The 16,021-nt window shown below is 42.4% G+C and overlaps 1 long non-coding RNA gene across 1 annotated transcript; it reads left to right on the top strand.

The window, feature by feature from the left end:
* Nucleotides 1-354: 354 nt before the first annotated feature.
* LOC147214322 (uncharacterized) lies at nucleotides 355-3,071 on the top strand. Its single transcript, XR_015104396.1, has 3 exons — nucleotides 355-470; nucleotides 2,821-2,930; nucleotides 3,056-3,071. It is a non-coding gene; the product is annotated as an uncharacterized LOC147214322 (long non-coding RNA).
* Nucleotides 3,072-16,021: the final 12,950 nt, after the last annotated feature.

Genomic DNA, 16,021 nt, shown 5'->3' with positions numbered 1-16,021 from the left:
TGATGGTTTTCTATCAATCTTGGTAATCAGAGCAACTCTGTTTTGTTGTCTTTGAATAACAAAAAGTGCACAATTTGAAGTAATGGCAGGGAAATCCTCACACCCCCATCCTGATTAAAAGTGAGGAAGAGTATAGGGCCTGGGGGGGGGATCGATATCCCACCGTACATCACAATAAATCACCGGCTTTGTTGATTGGATAATATTACACTGCCCTTCTTCTCTGCTGGATTTAGCTGTCAGTCATTCCAGAAAGTGATGCATGAGCTCTCCTCAGAGCCTCAGATGTCCGAAGAGCCCATTGGATGATTTCTCACCCTGACGGGTCGGCGGGACGTCCGTGCTCGGCTCCGTCACAGCGGGGGCCTCCAAATCAACCAGCGTGGGAATGAACGAGAGTAGAAAGATGTGTGTCTGAAGTCGTCGAAATTCTCATGCGAGGTCGAGGCCCTTCAGACATCACTGGAACAGTAAGTGTGTCGGCTAACATCAAGCACACTCACCCATTGCAAAACCTTCTGTCAATTGAAAAGCTTTGAAAAATATCTCAAGTCTCCAATGCGTTTTTCTCCATTGAGGTGTGCGGATTGAACGGCAGCGAATGCAGTTTATGGTTTATTGTGAGTTGTTGCGAAAGCAAACAAACATGTTTTTCCTGAGCTTTTCATTATCTTGCTCTTTGAGGAAGGCAGACAATTGGACTTTATTATCTCAGAGCCAACCAGTCCTTAAATCTTCCCGTAAAATGCTAGTTGTTTTGAAAGAGCCCTGCATGTGTTGTGCATTTCATCGCTCTTCCGTGCAGATCCTCAAACGCTAATAGTGCATTGCTCAGTAACCAGTGGTGTGCAAAGGTGTGCTGAGGCCCGGGGCAAATCCTGGTATACCCCAAAGACTCAAGTACATGACCTAATATTCTGAGAAATATTATGAGAAAGGAAAAAATTTTGAATATAAAAACACAGATGAAACATGAAATTCGATATTTATTAAATACAAATCAGTAATTTATGGATTTTTTTTTTTTGGGTAAGGAGCTTCATGCCGCCAAAATATTTAGCTTCGTCACATCGGACCGATGAAATTACTGTGAAATTCTGAGGCTGTTTAATTCTGACACTGAAGAACAACACTTTAATTGTTTTTAGGGATCAGCTGGAGTAGGACAAAGCGGGGATAGAAAATTGATGGACTTTTCCTTGTGTTATTTATAATTGATCTTTTTCATCAGCCGTGTCACAGACACTGTTACATATTTGTTGAAGTTACTGGTATGTATTCAATTAAAAGTTAAAAAAAGTGTTTCTGTGTAAATATCTCATGTTTATAGCAAAGTGCAGCCTCTACCTAAACACAATTTTTATTTATTGATTTATTTTTAGCTGTGGCGGCTTATAGTCAGGTGTGCTTAATAGCCTAGAAAATACGATATTTCCCTTTTTATATCAGCTGAGAGAAATTGCTTTCATTGCTTATGAAAAGGCCAGGTTGGTCAGTCGCTCCTGTGACAAAGAAGACCTGAGATATGTTTTTATTAATTTCAGTTTTGAAAATGATTTCACAGCTTCCAACAGCTGGTGAAACACACAATGTTGAAACCACCTATAAGAAAATGTAATTGCACATGTTCTGGAGCTTTTCATTGACCCGAGTAGGTAGAAATATTAATCTTGATGCACAAAAAGCTGAAGAAAAGGCAAGTTATGGGGAAACGCAGGAACTAACAGACACCTCCACATGTCTCTTTTGATGGATCCACCTGACCAGTTCATCATGTCCGTGTGTGTGGGGGGTAGGCACTATTTTCTCTCGACAGAAAGGGTACACTAAGGTATTAAGCTAAAAGAATCAACGACTGATAACTGCTTCTGCAGTTCGCTGAGCCTCCAAAATTTGGAATACGGTAGAACCTCAGCTTATGAACAAATCAGGATCAAATCTGCCTACGAACAGAGTTTGCAATCGAGTTTTGAATCAACCTGCGATCAAACCTCAGAGCACGAACACACAAACAAAAGAACTCATGGGCTTTCAGCTTAGTTTACATTGTTCATTGTTGTGTTTTCATGTTATAAAGCTTATTTTTGTGCCTTTATCAGTAAGTTAGCCCTCGTTATGGCACCCAAAATAGTCAAAAGTGCTCATGATAGAGGTGTTATGAAAAAGTTAAGAATAAGAATAAGAATAAGAATAAGAATAAGAATAAGAATAACATAATTTGTCCCGAAGGAAATTGTTGTGTCAGAGTTTCAAGTAAAACATAACAAATAATTAATAATAGTAGGAAATTGTAGAAACAGTAAAAAAAAAAAAGGGGGGGGGGGTAAGAAATACAAATAAAACTATAAAGTGTCAAAGTCAAGACTATAAAGTGTTTTAAGGTCTTAAGTGCAAAGATTTGAAGATTCCTTGCTGCTGAAGGAAAAGGAATTAAATAGGAAATAATGGCTAAACGTGAGAGCGGTGTTTGTGTCACAGATCTTGCCAAGTGCTCCATCGTGGAAACCATCTGTACAATCCTGAGGGACGCGCTAAAGCTGATCTGGTTAAAGGGGTGACGACATTGACTAAGCAAAGGTCTCAAGCCTCAGGAGAAGTAGAAAAAGTGATTGTTAATTTGGATTAAAAAAGCTCAAAGAATTGTTATTTCTTTCAATTTCAATTTAATACATTTAACCTACCTGCACGGCATTGTGCAGTTTTTCTAGCGCTGATGACATAAACCGGTTGCATTGTGTTAACTTTGGCTTTCCGCTAGCGTTAACTTTGGCTCAGAACGGAATAATGCCACATTGTGCTGCTTTTGTTTGCATTTTCCAGTCCAAGGAAACCAAAGGGACTGATGCTAGTCTACACAGCTTTCCAAGGAACAAGAGGAGAAGAAAAGAGTGGGCAATTGCTTCTGAACGTGCACAACTTCCTAATTACCGGTATCTGCGTTCTCGCCGTTTCTCGCTAGATGCTTTTGACGCATTTAGCCGAGCTAAAATGCCGAAAGAGATCACCGGTGCTGCGTGTCTTAAGTGGCGTCTCAAGCCAAACGCTGTGCCTACAGTTTTCTTCCACCAGCAGATGAAAGGTCCTCGGGAAACGAGTGAAGCTTGCTAGAGGAGACGCCACAGGCAGGAGACGTTGAATGTTCTCCTGCAAGGATGTCAACAACCCGCTACTGCAGAAGTAGAATCTGATGATGAAAGACACCGGCACGATCATGGAGGAGGAAGCTGCCGACGAATCACTTGGTCAGTTCACACAGCGGTCAAGAAATTTACAGCGAACAGCCGATAAGAAAACGTGGTGCTCCTTACAACTGGCACTCTCTCTGTTAGCATAGCAATGCAGTTTTCCACTTGCGACTATGGCCGACTCTTGCCTCTTTCGTTTTTTGTCTTCATTTTGAAGCTCATTTGGACTTCATATTCTCCTCATTCACGTTTTTCTCGGGTTCAAATGGGAAGGGTTGCACAGATGACTTGTGCGGCCTCTTGGCGTCACTTCCCAGACAGCATTGCGACATAAATTGCAAAGGCGGCCTACGAGTTAAATGTTTTTTTTTGCAGTTTTATACAGACTAAGATACATCGAGAGATTTTATTATCGCTTTTATGAAGCTGGTACAAATATTGATCAAATAGAACAATAACGTCTTGGTAGCCGAGAATCCCTTTCAGACTGGCACAGATAATGATTTGCTCTGATCGATACCACAGCGGGTATGGGATCAAGTGAAACGATGTGTTACTGAGGACGGTTGTTTTTTTTTATTTCTTGTGTTCTGCAGCAAACTATGCCATTTTTAATTCTCCCTATTTTCGATGTGTCCAAATGTTTCTCATCACTTTTCATCTCCTCTAAAAGACGTGAGTTTGCAGAGTCGCAAACTAAAAAGCTATTCAGGCCCTCGGTCTTGCCTTTTCTTCATCTGTACGTCCTTACAAATTTTATGGAAGCCTTTTGATCCGTCTTGTCACAACATGGCGCCGAGGGGGAGTACTCTCTGCAGGGAACAGGGCAACGTGTTAGCATCTTATTCAAAATAAATCTGCGTCTCATAATCTTCACGGTTTTATTTGAGTCGTGGAATGAAATATGGAAAGCTTTTGTTTGCGTGAGTTAAACAAGAAGACATTATCTTTTTGGAAGGATTGCATGTTCAGTTCCATCTCTCCACATATGTTAAGAGGATCTGTTTTTTGAGGCTTTCTCGAAACATGGTCAAGGTAATGCTAAAATAAAATGTGCAAAAAAAAAAAAAAGTCAAGTATTTATTAATTTAAAGTATTTTATAAACATATTTTGGTAGCATCTGCAGAAGAATGGATTTTTGCTCGAACCATCATGCTATAATAAATTTTCTTTATCTAAAATAAATTATCTTCAATTTTGGAGTGCAACTCTTGGTGTTCAGATTTTTTTCAAACCTTTGTTTTCGTTGATATTTTTGATCCAGCACCCATCCCTAAGTGGGGAAACGACCGTGCATGTTTTTCTTCTTTTTTTTTTTTTTCTCAAACAAATTGAATGAATCACAACCATGCGTTCATAATAGATATTTTCCTACACGAATCTCCTGCATTCAGCACGAGTGTTCCCACAAACAATATATTTTATTTTTTGTATATTGACAGAGAAACCCCTGAAAACAAGGCAGGGGATGAAGACTCCGCCTGGCAGCCTCGGGGAGTCCTGAGCAAAGAATTAACTGGTAAACCTGAGGGAGACAGGCAAGGGAGATTAACCAGCGGTGGGGTTTTCGGGGGATGGGAAGAGCAGGTAGGTTTTACTAGGTGGAGTTATAACGTGGAACAGCAGGAGGCCTCGATTGCAGATAGAGAGCAGGTGAGCGCGAGTACGAGACGCCGGGCAGAGGAGGAACTTCCGCCTGCAGCAGGTCTGAAGGAGGAAGGTCTGTGATGATACTGTTGTTTTCACCATCTCTTTCGTCACGTTCTTGTCTGATTGTTTGACCTGAAGATCGATTCAGCGTTGTCAGAACTGCAAAAAGGATACAGAAAAAATTACGTTTTGCAATTGCAAATTGGGTGCTTCTATTTTTGTGGAGGGTTTAGCATTTAGTTTTAGTCCGATTCTGGAAAAATCGCAATACTGTAAATCTCCGGTAGATGTATTGTTGGATAAAAGCTGGAAAATTTTGGATGACCTGTGATTTGGCGAGTCCTTCGCTTGTGGAAAGTTTTTGAGACGAAAAGGGCGCAGTTTGATAAACCTTAGAGAAATTTGAAACCATAGCCATATTATTAAACAGCTGAATATGTGAATTCGATATAAGTCGTTTTTAATTTGTAATATTGTGATGCCCATTTACACCCATAAAGGGATAGGAAAATGCCACCATGCCTGAAATACCAATAGGCCTTGAGTCATACAAGAAATATTGATCAAAGCTTCAATTTGTTTGTCCTACTTATTTCCTGAGGGGCATGAATTAGTGCTTTGTACGTACTTTGCCTGTGCGATTGCTAGATTAATAACCCGGTTTGAGTATTTGATCCATCGCTGTCGCAAATATCTCATCAATGTAGAATTTTAAAGAGAGAATGTATATTATAGATCGCCACAATGATAGGATTAGACCGAAGGTGGGTTTTCTATGAAGGTAACTTCAGAGTCAATAGAAAAACACGGCTATAAATGACCTCTGGCTTTTCTGCGTTCCACTTTGTCTCTCTGTCACGAGAGACCCGAGTCGATGAAATACATTATTCATAGCGTTCGCTCAACTCGCTGGTTGCTTTACCTTCTAGAAACCGATGTTATTGGTTTTACGGCACGAGAGGGGGTATATTGATCACATCTGACACATCAACAGAGTTAGCTTGCAGGTAGAGCAACGGCGGCTGTTAACAGCACTACCCGGCATTCTTTATCAGAAATGTGCACAGAGAGGATGTTGTAGGGTCATGTATTGTACAGCGAAAGGACTCTTGTAATATCCCTCATGTCGAGATGCAATCGTGAATCAACCAAATCCCAGCAGATATTTACTCTGTGTAGACAAAACTGGGACACAAAAAGGAAAATAATGCATTTGTCCTTGTGGCCAGTATGGATGTTAAGTTAATGTTGTCATGTTTTTATCAAGAAAGCTACAGGCGTGACCTCTGCTTTCTCTGGAGACTGCATCCCTGTGTCCTCGTATGACACACTAAACCCCACATTGCTTGGTGTCTGGCTTTAGGGGATGAATGCATATGTGAATAAAGCGATGTCGTGAATTGTCGCCAGGGCTGTAAAGGTGGAAAAGCGTCACAAATATGAAGCACTTTAGCGTTGTGCTATGGGAAAGCCATGCAACGGATGTTTTCTTTCACTCGCTTAATTCATTTTGTTTTGTATTTTCTTTGGCTCTACGCATCTCGTGCAAGAGGACTAACTAACTTGTATTTTCTAATGTTGCTTGTATAATGTGGTTTTCATTTGAGAAATGTTTGCTTGCTTGTGCATGATGCAAAAATATACCACTGGTTGGCATTAGGTCCTACTGGTTAGCCACAGCCTGCAGCTATACGGTAGTCATTTGTGGTATTCTCACATGGTAGTCAACCATGTGAGTTGCCAAATATGATTGTGTAGTCGTTTCCTGAAGATGTGTAAGACGGTGAGAGTAGAATTTTATTGTAATGCTTACAGTTACAAAATGGGCTTGTCTGTCTTTCATGCTCTTCCATGTTGTTTTTTTACCCTATAAAATATTAGTTTCTATGCTCGTGCATTGCATGAGATTTTCTTTTCTTTTTTTTCTTTTTTTTCTCTTTCCCACTGTGCTCAAGTGATCTGAGAGCCACAGCAATGTTGAGAAAGAGACAGACACTCAGTCACACATGCAGATGACTGATGGCCCTGGGCTCTCCCCTGTAAATGACAAGTGCCATCCACAACAGGCCGGGGCTGGTAAAGTGATTATGTTCATGACACACACACACACACACACACACACTGTCCCCGCAAACACAGCTGGCACCGTGTCAGTCACGCTAGTCAGGAAGGTAAACTACTCAGTCTGTGTAGAATTATGGCTATTTTATCGGCTTCACAAACAGAGGGTTGTCATCAGCACAACAGATGGATTGATATCTTTCTTCCATCTCACTTAGTGGGGAAAACTGCAATCGTCCGGACATGAATATCATGGATGGCCAAATATAAAGGAACTGATAAGACACTATAAGGAACACTTAAGCTATTGTCAGCGTGGGGAGAATATTATAAACTCATTACACTTCACTATCTCATAATGACGTGCATTATAATTCATTTTGAATCTGATTCGCCAGTATAATGGGATTTTTTTTATGTGACATTGTGTAGTCCAGATTATCATCTGCTCTTCCAATTATGCCACAGTATTTGGAAAAACTGGTTGGAGTACAGCTGAACATTGGAAAATTACATTTGCTTTATTGAGAATATCAAAAAACTTAGAATGAATCTCAGGCGGTGTCATGCATGATTTTCTCCGGAGGAACTTGGTGTCCTGTCAACTGGTCGTCCTCATCTTGCCGCAAATAGAAAAAAAACACTCGGGGGGATTTTGTAATTTTAGAACCAGAATTAAAATTGTGTAAACTCAAATAGAGCAAAAGTGGCAATACGTGGGGGACCAATAATACTCTTCCTATCAGATATCCTCTGATGCAACTTATTTATATCATCTGATGTAAACACATGATCTTTATATGCAATCCGATCCATTATTGCAAAGCAGAAACTGTAATTTTTGTAAATTTATGTCATTAATGGGAACGACTGGACAAGATTAACTGTGATTGTTATCAGAAAGTAAACCATTTGTGTGTATTGTGGACTGCTGCCTCTACTTTCCTTGGGCTGCACATGTCTTAACATTTTTGAAATTTTGAAATCTACTCCTAAATTATGCCGTCCGCTATCCAGTTAAACATTGCATATGAAGAAGTGACTCTGGCCCAGCTCTTGTCTATTTAATTTTTTTTTTTTTAGCGGTTTTCTTGTGCTTGGATCCTTCGCTTCTTTGGAAAGTCGTGAATAAACACAGGCGTGAGGATAAAAATGCACTCGCTGGGGGGCTCCCACGAAACAACCCTGTTCAATTGCATTATTTGTTTCCTTCTGTCAGTAACTAATCATCTAATTTAAGATGGCAGTCTTATCTTTCACATTGCATCTAGTGTGCAACCATCAAGCGTCAACGTCAGTTTCCTGTCACCCACTCAACCCGCCGCTGTTTTCATCGCCATCATTTCCTGAGTGCTTCGGGGTTTACGTTGTATGCATCATGGGAAATTTAAATAGAACCATCTCCAAAAGACATTTGTTACTAAATCCCATCTACAAGAATGCACGTACGGTAGGGACTGCGGTAAAACTCAGGGAGCCAGTGTCTACATGTCCAGCTTCTTGTTTTTGTCAAGTGCAAAAACGTAAGTTTGCATCGGCCTCCGCCTTTGATTGACGCCCTTGTTTCCTGTTTGAAAAACAATTAATTAGATCCGTCCCTGCCTTCGCCTTTGCCGCACGTCTGAGGAGTGGCACTACGCCCCCCCACTGCAGAGCAAAAACAAAAAAACCCTCGAGTATTTCCAACAATTGCAGTTCTGTCTCAAGATGCTAACATGCCAGCGTAACAGAGCAACTGCAGCGCGGACACACATCTTCAGAGACTTGTGAAGATGCCCTATTAGAGCGATACCTTGACGAGTGTCACATTACTTGTAATAAGGTCACTTCTGTTTACGTTTATTATTTTATGACTCATTTGAAGTCAAATGAGGATTGTTGGTATTTGCATGTGACCCCAGTTGGGTTTTGATTATTACACAGGTGGCTGAGAGTTCTGTTCATTTCCCAAAAGAGGACAAGATATTATTTCGGGTTTGATCCCTTTTTGCCTTTCCAAAATACTGGTATTGTTTCATGATGTCCCGGAGGAAATGTTACAGCCTGTGGTGCGTTGATAGATATTTGTCGCAGCGGGATGCCATTAGCGTGAGGGGTAAGAACCTTCAAGGATGTGGGATGGCGAATGAAGTCGAAATAAAATAAACAGGACAAATGTCAGACAAAAAAAAAAAAAATGATGCAAGTATGTCATACATTAGTCATAAGAGCTGAAAGTGAACCCAAGTAGCCGCAGAAAGAAGGCTGATGACGACATTTAGCATTTCCAAAAAATAACCTGTAGCGGTTTGTCTCTTCAGTTACATTGCATGCACATTTGCTCAGTTGTGCCTCCTCTCTCCTCCTAGACTGTTTGTGCCACAAGAATTATCTTGTCACTGATACACCTGAACCTGCCAGCTCCTATTTGTGAAAGCAGACATGAGCATGCATACCTAAATTAACCCCAGCTGAAATACAAAGAGAGTTTGTTTTCGAATCGATGTCTTTTATTATTGTGTCCGCGCGCTCATGCTTGTTGTGCTAGAATACAGAGTTACACACGCGCATTGGTTGAAACTATTCAGTCTGGCTGCACACTTTGCATCTTGATGCACGGCATTTTATACAAAATATTCTAAAATATATCCTCACAGTCCAAAAACATGCAGGCGGTTTATTGGAGAACTTAAATTGAGAATGAGAGAGTGAATGGTTGTGTGTCTCTATCTGCAGCCCTGTGATCTCATCAATGACAGATGGGATGGGCTCCCGGCATCGCTTTATCCAGATACCAATTTTATAAATGATGAGTTTACATCTCTAAATTTTCACGATCTGGTATCATGAGGAAAGGTGCTGAAAATGTGGTAAATAGTGGTTCTATATTCTCTCATTCTTTGACAAGTAATGATTGCAGTGATTATCTGCTTTGTGGTGCAGAAACCATACTTTTGCACTGAAGTCACCACAAAATATTCCTCCCCAGTGTAATCCTCTGACAACGGTCGCAAAAAAGGCAAGGATGAGAGCTGATTGCGTCTCTTCTTTGCTTTGGCACAGACGCTGATTTCAAGAAAAGTGCCCATCTCCCCTGCTTCAGATTCCATTTCGACATACCTATCCGACATTCTTCGCGTTCGTGTCTTAGATCACTCCACGACGCACTCAGGGTGAAGATGCCGGGCCTGCTGCCTGTCGCAGCTTTATGGAAAACAAGGTGCAAGTCATGAGTCTCTCCTTTCTGTGCGTTTAGTGATATTGGTAAGAATGTTTGACATCACATTTATTCATTACGCGTCCAGCTTATTCTGCACTCAGGTTTGCGGAGATGCTGGATCCAATTCCAGCTGTTGTTGCACGAGATTCGGTCTTCATCCTGGGATGGTTGCCAGTGTAAGCTGCATCTAGAGACCTACAACTCACTCATTCGCGCATCTCGGCAAGTTTGAGTCTTCAGTTGACCAACCGGATGTTATTTGGATCGTGGGAGGACAACAGAACGTTGAGGAAACCCAGGAAGAGCGTGCAAACTCCACACAGAAAGCCCCCCCTTTCATAACATTCATAAAAGTCTATGTTAAGATATTTGATTTTGTATTTATTCAAATGCAAAGGAATCCTATGGACGACACCCTCCTTCCTGCCTTCTGTATGGTGGTGCTTGTACTGTATTCACAGGACTGCAGGATCGCTCTGAATGCGGAAAGAGCATCTATTTTCAGCCCCGCTGCTTCGTTGGAGTAGACCGGTGAACAGTTTTGACTGTAGGGCCATCTAGTGGTTTTGTGTTTCCTTGTTACAGAAAGCAGGACGAATGCTTGGAAAAAAAAGTCCTGGGCGGCCGGCTGGTGGGAGAAAGCGGTGATACATTTCTGACAGTACAATGCCGCTCTTCATCACACGGAACAATGCGATGGCTGTTGGAAATTCCTGCTAACTGCATCTGCTGTCAAAAACAGGATTTTCAGAACAGCGGAGATTTATGGCTTATTAAATATAATCACATTCAGGCTGGTATTTCTGCAGGACGTAGTACAGTGCGTCTCGTACGCTCATTCTCTTGTACTGCTTATAAGTTGGAAATATATATAAAAAGTTTTCTGTCCTCATCTAAGGTTTCACGAAATATTTTGCACTCATTCCATCATTCGTTGGAATCCAGAGCTTATCCTGCTCAGGGTCGTGGGTGTGCTGGAGCCTCTCCCAGCTGTCAGTGGGCGAGAGGCCAGTCGATCGGAGAGACAAACAGCCACTCAGTCTCTCATTCATACATTTGGGCGATTTTTAGGGTCTCCAATGGACCTCCTGCATGTTTTTAAACTGTGGGAGGAAACCGGAGGAAACGAACACACAAAAACTCCAGAGAAAAGGCTCCCTGTTGGAATCGACCATTGTGTCGTGAGGCGGAAGCGCTAACCGCTGTGCTGCCATATTTTGTTCTCACAGGCTAATTCATTTTCAGTACGTATAAATAGATTCAGATTAGATTCTGATCCCTTTATGTGTCATATGCAGGTTTACCCGCAGACAACAATGCAATGACATGTTTTGCGGAGGGAGAAGCAGTCACTTTACTAATCCTCAACACGGAATAACAGATCCAAAATGTATAAACATTAACATGGATCAAAATACTTATGCAAAATCCAGAGCTAAAAATAAATGTCAACATTTAGTGTCTGCGCATGAATTTCCATGTGACAATACGAGGTTAGTACAGTGTTTATATTGGTTTTAATGAAATGATGGTAAAAAAAAAAGCTCTGCGTGCCTTCTGCGGGAACAGTAAATGTCCAGGATGTGGGTGACGTGCTGTCGGCGCTACCCTCTGCAGTGGCTTCCTGCCGTGATTAGAGGAACTTGAAGCTGCTGGCCCGTTCTACCGCTGCGTTGTCAGTGTTGATGGGGAGATGCCTGTCTCCTGAAGTCCACCGTCATCTCTATTGTTTTTTTTTTTTTTTTCGGGTGACCTTCAGAAAGGGGCTATCGTCCTTGCACCAGCTGATCATCTCTGCGGGCGATCGCATCGTCGTTTCAGGGCACGAGCACTCGCAGCCCACCAACTGTGACCCGATGGTAGGGGAAGTCAAACATCCAGCTGCAGACAGTCCTCCAGATTAGCGAGCTGCGCGACCATTTTGGAGGGAGTGATGGCATTGAATGTCGAGGCGCGGAGCGTTCTCGTCCCCCCCACCCCCCCCACCCCACCCCCCGTCCAGGTGGTTTAGAGCGGTGTGTGCTGCTTGAGCAATGGCATCATCTGTCGCCCTGTTTGCGCTGTCAGCAAACTGCAGGGGGTCCGGTGTTTCGGGGAGGGAGGCACAGATGTAGGTTTAGACGCTGCGCTCTAAGCGCTCCGTGATGACTGATGTCAGTGCTGCAGGCCAAAAGTCATTAAGGCAGGAGACTGCTGACACAAACACATTAAGAATCCGTCTATATTTCAAACAAGCAAATTGCATTCCGTTATTTTTTATTTGTCGTTAAAAGAATTTGAGAAATGGCAGAGTTATGTAATCTAATATTTACATTTTTTTGTGATTCTTCAGGTTCCACAGACATTTAAGTGGCATCCCACTACAGTGAGTGAAATTGGTCATGATGCTAAACAGAAATCTTGATCTTATGCGTGGACATATGATCGGCCTGTATTCATTTTTTTTTTTACTATTTTTTACAAAGTGTTATGTAATTAATTGCTGAGCGTTATTTGTTTGCAGTCTTCATCAATTAATTTGTATTCATCAGTATCTTATTTCATAGAAGCCCAAGATGTCTTCATGATGCTGCTTGTTTTTCTACACGTCCATCCAAACGTGAATAGAAACACTCAAAAACTCAAAAGACATTTTGTTTCATTTAATGATTTATTGACATTTACTTTTTTTTTCCACCATGGTTTCTCTCGATACCAATATTATTTACCATAAAGTTTCTTTTTCATTTAAATTACATTTATAATGTTTTACTCACATACACGTTTATTGTTAATTTTTCTTATTGCAATAAACAAGAGTAGCCAGGATGAGTCGGGTATTGCTACAGTTCACCATACAAACTCTTTGCCCTCCTGACAATGAAATTCAAAAATAACTTTATTGGCAAGACAAAATTACAACACCGCCTCTCCATCTCTCTCTCTCTTTGCTCTGGGAGAGACTGAGGGCCAAGTAAGGCTAAGGCTAGTAGCCTAATCACAGCTAACATGAAATACCTGTCCAGAAAATAGGAATCTAACATCTATTTTCCATGTGACCGATGAGGATGAATTGTCGGGACTTGTGAACATCTCAAGGACAAGATGAACGTGTTGTGTTGCGACTCGATTGCTCTACCGGGGGGGACCAGACTGGGGGTCTCGGACCAGATTGGAAATCCAAATCGTTCTCCCATACTAAATGTGCAGGTTGTTGTTTCCACTATAGTGTTAGGCCACTTCATAGCTCCAGGTTTCCTCTGTCTCTTATTGGCGAGGAGCGGGGAGAAAGCATGGGAACACATATGGTGTGTATACACACACACACACACACACACACACCAATGGAGAGTAGAGGACAGATCCTGGAATAGTTTCTCACTCGCAAAAAAGAACCTTCGCAAACAATAATTTGCTCGGTTGACGATGAGAACAAAAAAAGAAAAAAAAAGCACAACGGTGGAAACTGACGATGAGCCAGCTTCTTTTTTTTTTTTTTTTTTTTTTTTTTAAGTAATGGCATTGATAATATTCCTCGAGACTTAAATGCATTGCTTTCGCAAAAAAAAAAAAAAAAAAGAAAAAAGGAAAAACAAATGCAGGCAAACTTCAAATAGAAAATAAGTCTGGTGAATAAATCTTAGCTTCATCCCTTGATCCCTGGTTTCATACCCTGTCCCCAAACAGAGATTACCACGGCTAAAAGGCCCTTTAATATGAAGGGTCGGTCCCCAAGCCCACTCACGCCTCTGCCTCTCTGTCTTTATTTCAAACCTGAAGGGGTGGTGGGGGAGGTGACGGGGGGCTCGAACCGCGTACGGAGGAAGAGAAAGGTCCGTCAGCCGGCGTGTTTTTGCATTTCGCGTAGGACTCCGGACAACGTGTCACAACAGGTCACAATGATAACAAGTCACTCTGAGGAAAAAAAAAAAAAAAAAAAATGCTCATTGCATTGCAATATTCAGACAAAGGTAAGACATTAGAGCTCATTGCTTCTCAATGAAAGGGCACAGTGTCGTTCAGGAAGGGGTGACGGTTTCAAGTTGTTTCGCGAGAGAGTTCTGCTGCTCGGCTAGTGACGTGCCCCCCCCACCCCCACCCCCACCCACCCCCGCTGTCCGGTGGTCTGTCTGGATCAACTCTAAATCAGCCATTTTATTCCCCCTTCGCTTCACGGGCACGGTCCTTACCATTTCCTACCTACAAAAATATTTTTGTTTTTTTCCTTTTTTTTCTTATTTATTTATTGTTATCTTACATACGTGTGAAATAAACTCAAACCAAACTGTCCAAACAACGACGACAACAACAACAACAAAACCCCAAAGTGCTCACCAGTTTTTTTTTTTGTTTTTTTTTTCGTAAAAAGAAAACAAATGATGGTTCATTTCATGGCTTTCAGTTGTAAGACAGGAAGTATCGATAGATAGACGCCTCGCGCCGGCCGTCTCCGCTTCCGGACTGCCTCGCCGGGCTTCTGGCTCGGCTGTTTGTCCAGATCAAGATCATTTTTCTATTTAGTTTTTTGGCTTTTGTCTCGTTCTGTAATTTGTTCCTGCTCAGAATTAGGGTTCGCCAGTGCTGATGCGGCTGTTCCATACGCTCGTTCGAACCTTTTTTTTTTTTGAAGGTGGGAGAGGTGAGGACGAGGGTAGATTAGGAATGGAAGAGGTCGACCCGGTGACACAGAAACCTGGCCCTGCAGGACTGCTTCACAAGGCCACATGCAGAACCCAGGTGGATATACACCGAAAACGGAGTTAAGTCGACGTGTTGTGCCACCCAGGCGGGGGGGGGGGGGGGGGATCAGCCCGTGCTAAAAAACCCGTCCGGTTCGAGGATCGTTTCTCTTTTTAACCGGATGTGACGTCTCCCCACATATGCAAAGTATATTTCATTACTCGGGGAAAAAACAAAACAACGAACAAACCAAAAAAAAAAAAAAAAACATCATACACTTGCCACCGAATGCAATCTAAAATGCAGTAAGAGATCATGCAGTACAGTATGTACTTAAGTGTAAATTGTGTTGTTTCTCCCAACCTACCCCTCGGCGCGGCTGTTCTCTGACTGTTATGGAGGTTGGCAGATGTGCCCCGGAGCAATTTCAGTCGATGATATCTATTTTGAAACACAGATTCGCTCGGGCCAGTGTGTGTCTGCATGCCGCCCGGGGTCAATCCATTCGCTGACCCATGCCAGCCCTCCTCTCACCTCACCCTCTCAGGAAATGACAAGGCAGCGCACCCCCCCCCCCCCAACCCCCCCACAGTCACTTTTCTGCTCTTGTAACCCCACCTCCCCCACCGCCGACCCGACATGTTTCCATGTGGCTACCACCTGCCTGTCAGCAGAAATCACGTTGTGGCAAGTTCTTGCGAGGACTTCTCGTGTCACAGACCGAAGAGTCGCCGGCCTTCCTCGCGGAAGGGACGGGTACAGTACCACGGAGGCCGCCACGGCTACATGCGGCGCGTACAGCAAAGACCTATTGAAGCAGCTACCCTACAGAAGTAACGTTATTGTCTTGGTTTTTGAAGTGCATAGGATGAGAAGAACACATCGAGCCATGGCGACAAGCGAAAAAAAACCAACATGGCCCTGAATCGTTATGTAACACTACATGTGGTTTAATGTTTTTCTAGAAAGGTCTGCGTGTGTTTCTTCAGTAGCTAATTAGGCAACCATGACGGGGCCACAGTGCAAGGGAGTGAAACCAGAGGGTAGTCGATGCACAGGGGAATTCGATGGGCGCTGAAATTTATCCTCCTCTTATTCCTTCTATGGATCGTTCAGTCTTTAAAATGAAGGGAGGCTGTCAGATAAAGGGGGGGGAAAAAAAGGAGAGTTCTCTTCTCCGATGCTCCTTTCCCTAAGTCAGTTACGTACTCTAATGGTTGGATTTTTACATTTTTTTTTTTTTTTTTTAATTTTCTTTTTCCGTAT

This window comes from Fistularia commersonii, chromosome 34 (genome assembly GCF_037954325.1).
Source record: "Fistularia commersonii isolate RoL2024-O1a breed Wild chromosome 34, RoL_Fcom_v1.0, whole genome shotgun sequence".
NCBI classification, from domain to species: domain Eukaryota; kingdom Metazoa; phylum Chordata; class Actinopteri; order Syngnathiformes; family Fistulariidae; genus Fistularia; species Fistularia commersonii.
This window is presented reverse-complemented; position numbering and strand designations above follow the sequence as displayed.